Source organism: Gossypium hirsutum, chromosome A10 (genome assembly GCF_007990345.1).
Source record: "Gossypium hirsutum isolate 1008001.06 chromosome A10, Gossypium_hirsutum_v2.1, whole genome shotgun sequence".
Classification (NCBI taxonomy): domain Eukaryota; kingdom Viridiplantae; phylum Streptophyta; class Magnoliopsida; order Malvales; family Malvaceae; genus Gossypium; species Gossypium hirsutum.
In genome coordinates this window covers 78,430,155-78,434,394 of record NC_053433.1, presented here as the reverse complement: position 1 = coordinate 78,434,394, position 4,240 = coordinate 78,430,155, and the positions used below count along the sequence as shown (strand labels likewise).

General features: G+C 28.2%; 1 long non-coding RNA gene across 1 annotated transcript; it reads left to right on the top strand.

Moving 5' to 3' along the window:
* LOC107896016 (uncharacterized) lies at positions 1 to 943 on the top strand. Its single transcript, XR_001683557.2, has 2 exons — positions 1 to 155; positions 550 to 943. It is a non-coding gene; the product is annotated as an uncharacterized lncRNA (long non-coding RNA).
* The last annotated feature ends 3,297 nt before the right edge of the window (positions 944 to 4,240 follow it).

Here is a 4,240-nt window from a genome sequence, read left to right as displayed (position 1 = left end):
ATTTGTGAAGGGAGAAAAGAAAAAAAAAAGAGAGAAGAAAGGAGAGGGAGAGAGAGGAGGGAAAGGGGAAAGGAGAGAGGGGGCTACCGGCCAGGGGGCCGGTCACCAGTCCGTCACCAGACCTTCGCCGGCGCCGGCGCCGGCCACCGTGAAAGGTAAAATTTCTCTTTCTCTTTTTTTTTCTTTTTTATTATGTTATTTTTATATGTTTTTTATTAGTATTGTTATTTATTTATTTATTTATGTGTTTATAGATATTGATAAATAGATTCGAATATAAAATTAAAAAAATAAAAAAATAGAATGTTCACCTTAGGTTTTGGATTTGATTATCTGATTCGCTGTTTAAAGTTTGATTTTGTGCTGTTCTTTCACTTGGATATCGATTGGATTACTACTTTGATTTTGGATTTGGAATTATTTTCTTATCTCTTTTGTGTTTTCAAACTGCCGAATCCCAACCCCCCTTTTACATTGATTTTCATGGCTTTTTATAGCCTTACAATTTATTCTCTATTAGTTTTTGTCTTGTCCCTTTTTGTCTTGCAGGAGAGTAGAGAGGTGATGGGGGCGCAGAGGGCAGGTGGCCGGTGCTGCAGGCTTTGGTGGCAGTGGCAGCACAAGTGGGAGCCGAATGGGGCTAGGGTATTTGGTGGGTTTGGTTTTAGTTTAGGTGGGCTTGGTTGGTTTAGGTTAGTGGGTATGGGTTAGATTGTAATGGGTTTAGGGGTATTTGGGTTTTATTTGTAAATGGGTTTAGAGGTTATTTAAGTGGGTAATTTGGGCTTAAGTGGGTCTGATGAGTTTGTAAGGGATTGAGGGTGTAAAATGGGCCATTCGGGTTTAGGCAATTTAAAGGGGTCATTTGTAAATGTAACTGGGCCCGAGTTATTTTAAAAAATGGCCCAAAATTGGCCTATAACAACGAGCTTCTTTTTCTTTAGTTGTTTTTCTAACTAAAAATTGTGAAAACTTTGTAAGAGCTCTTCTGAAATTAGCTCTTTGTTCAGAAATATAGGTTTTTCCATATGTCATTCATAAAATTATATAATTCTGATGATAAACCTGGATTATAAAAATATTTTATTTCTGGAATTTGTTGTTGTTTTAACAAATTTTTCGCTCCTTTATAGTTTTAGAATAACTAGCTTGAAATGCCGAATTTGGATCTTGAAACCAAGGGTATTGGCTTACCGTTCTTGGTGTAAAATTTAATTAAGATCTAACTGATTGTCTTACCAATGGATAAGGAACATAATATCCCTGATTAGGATAAAATGATGCTTGTGGAGATATTGTAATAAATCCTTGATTAGGATTTATTTACTTCCCTTTGTTGGATTTTTTATGGACAGTGGTCCATTCTCCAACTTGTTCTAGAGGTTTTTTACCTCTATCTATAAGGCCTGCTAAGATAATCAGCAATAATATTATCAGTGCCTTTCACATATTGAACTTCAAAATTAAAAGTACATAATTCATTATACCATCTAATTCTCCTAGGTATAGTTTCTAAACTTTTATTAGTAAGAAATTGTTTAACTGCCTGATTATTAATTTTTGTGATAAAATTTTCAGGTGCTAAATATATAAGAAAAGTCTTTATTCCTTTTTTAATAGCTAATAACTCTTTTTCATATATAACATAATTAGTTTCATTTGATTTAAATTTACTTGAACTATATCCACATATTAATTCTTCATTATTAGCTGTTTTAGCTTTTAAAATACATCCCCAATAATTTTGTGATGCATCTGTTTCTAAAATTAATTTACCATCTTGTTTAGGTAAATAGACTTTTGGAATATAATTTATTTCTGATTTTAAATTTTTTATAATTTCTGAATCTTTTTTAGACCAGCTAAAAGGTTTATCATTTTTTAGCTTTTCATATAACTCACCTATTTTTTCAAATAAGTTAGGAAAGATATTTATTCCATAATTAGCTATTCCTAAAAATTGTTGAACTGTTTTTTTATCTTCAATATTTTAAGGAAATTCTTTTATTTTTACAATAATATGATCTTATAGTTTAAGACCATTTGCTGATAAATTTAATCCTAAAAATTCTATTTATGTTTTTTCTAATTCTATTTTCTTGGGACTCAAGATTATTCCATGTTTTATGAATTCTTGAGAAATGATATTTAAATGTTTTCTATGTTTTTCTAATGTATCTGAAAATATTAAAATATCATCTATATAAACTACACAAAAATTTTTATATTTATTAAATATAGAATCCATCCATCTTTGGAAGATTTGTGGTGCATACATAATCCAAATGGCATTATTCTCCATTGATAATGTCCATTAGGTGCACTAAAAGTTGTTAAAGGTTTAGATTCATCAGTTAAAATTTGCCAAAATCCCGATTTACAATCAAATTTACTAAAATATTTTGCTTGTTTAACTTGATTAATTAAAATATCCTTTCTTGGAATAAAATATTCATCAAAAATAATATTTTAATTTTATTTTTATAATTAATTACCATCCTAGTTTTTCCTCTTTTTATTTCAGCATGTTTCTTACCATAAAAGCAGGACTAGAATGTAGTTTCTATTAATCATTTTTTCCAATAATTCTTTTATTTGTATATCAAATTCATCTATATCTTGTTTAGTATAGATCATAGGTTTTACTCTAATAATTTTATTGGGATTTTTCAATTTTATTTCACAATATTTAGGACTATTCTACCATAATTTTAATGGTTTTTCACTAAAACAATCAATACTCTATTTCGACTTGTTTATTGTGGTGTAAAATTCTTATAAGTGGCAAAATGGTCCATGCCATAGCACTTGGTGGGAGACTACAACTGTTCCACAACAATAACAATTCTTTTTAACACATTTAATGAGGAAAACATAGGCAGGCGGAAGGCGTATATCAATTATGATGTTTTATATTAATATATAAAATGGTATTTTTGTTATCCAATATAAATTTACCAAATAATTAAAAGTCCTGTGTAACTAAAATTTGCATCGGCTGCTGCTGTCCACAATTGGGGCATTCAACTTGAGTGTCGTTTTATAGATCAATGATTGCATATTAATTGTCGTTTTTGAGATGAACAACATATATTATTGGATGGCATTTTTATGCTTGCAGGGGAATGTCTTGTCCCTTTCACATTATTGCTACTCAACATGTCTTACTGCTCTAATTCCACTTTTTTTTTTCTCTTTTTCTAATTTCAATTAAATAGGGGATTAATGTTAAGGTTGAAATTAGATTTTACATTATAAATTTGTGGATGAATGGGCCAATTTTATATAATTAGTTGACTCACCCAAACAAGAATGAAGTATGGAGGCACAAAACTCACAGAAACCAATCGTTTACTCCTGAAAATTGGACATTAATGAATTGTAAATAAAACTCACTATTCTCTATAATAATTTCTTCAAATTTTACGAATTCCAATATTATAGATTTGGAACTGAAGACAATATTTGTTTCTAACATATTTTAAACCCAAAATTTCTTATATACAAACCCCGTATTTTTTTAGGTAACCATTACTTATGTTAATTATTAAATAGCTAATAGAAACATAATAAAATCCTAAAATTAAATATGGTAATTTTTTATGAGAAAAATTTATTCTCTCAAATCTCATTCTCCTTCTCTTAAATCATATTTTTTTTTTGTATCCATAAAATTAATTGAATAATGAGATAAGATCACCAAAATTCTTAAATTTGTGTTTATCCTTTTTGTTATTTGATTTTAAAGCAAAATTAATTAATATTTATATAATTAAACAAATATTATAACATGAATTTGTTTTATAATGTGACATAATTATATTTAGATATAATTACATCATACATTTCCTAACTATGATTCTCATTCTAAATTGGTCCCCCAAACTTCAAAATATTCTAATTACATCCAAACTATCAATGTTATATCAACCAGATCTTTATATTATTAAAACCGTTAATTAAATAACATGTCAAATCTTATATGGCATAATTTAAAATAAAAATTTTAAAGAAAAAGAGAGAGTGGATGATAAAGCTTTTATAAAAAAATCTTAAAACCAAAATTTTTAAAACTTCCATTTTTTCAATATTTATTTTTCTTTAAATTTTGCATTTTAAACTATGCCACATAAGATTTGATGTCTTGTTTAACAATTTTAGTAATACAAGGACCTTATTGATATAACCTCTATTGGGGATAAACCCAGTTTAAGCAACAAACAAGTAAAATAACGAAGAA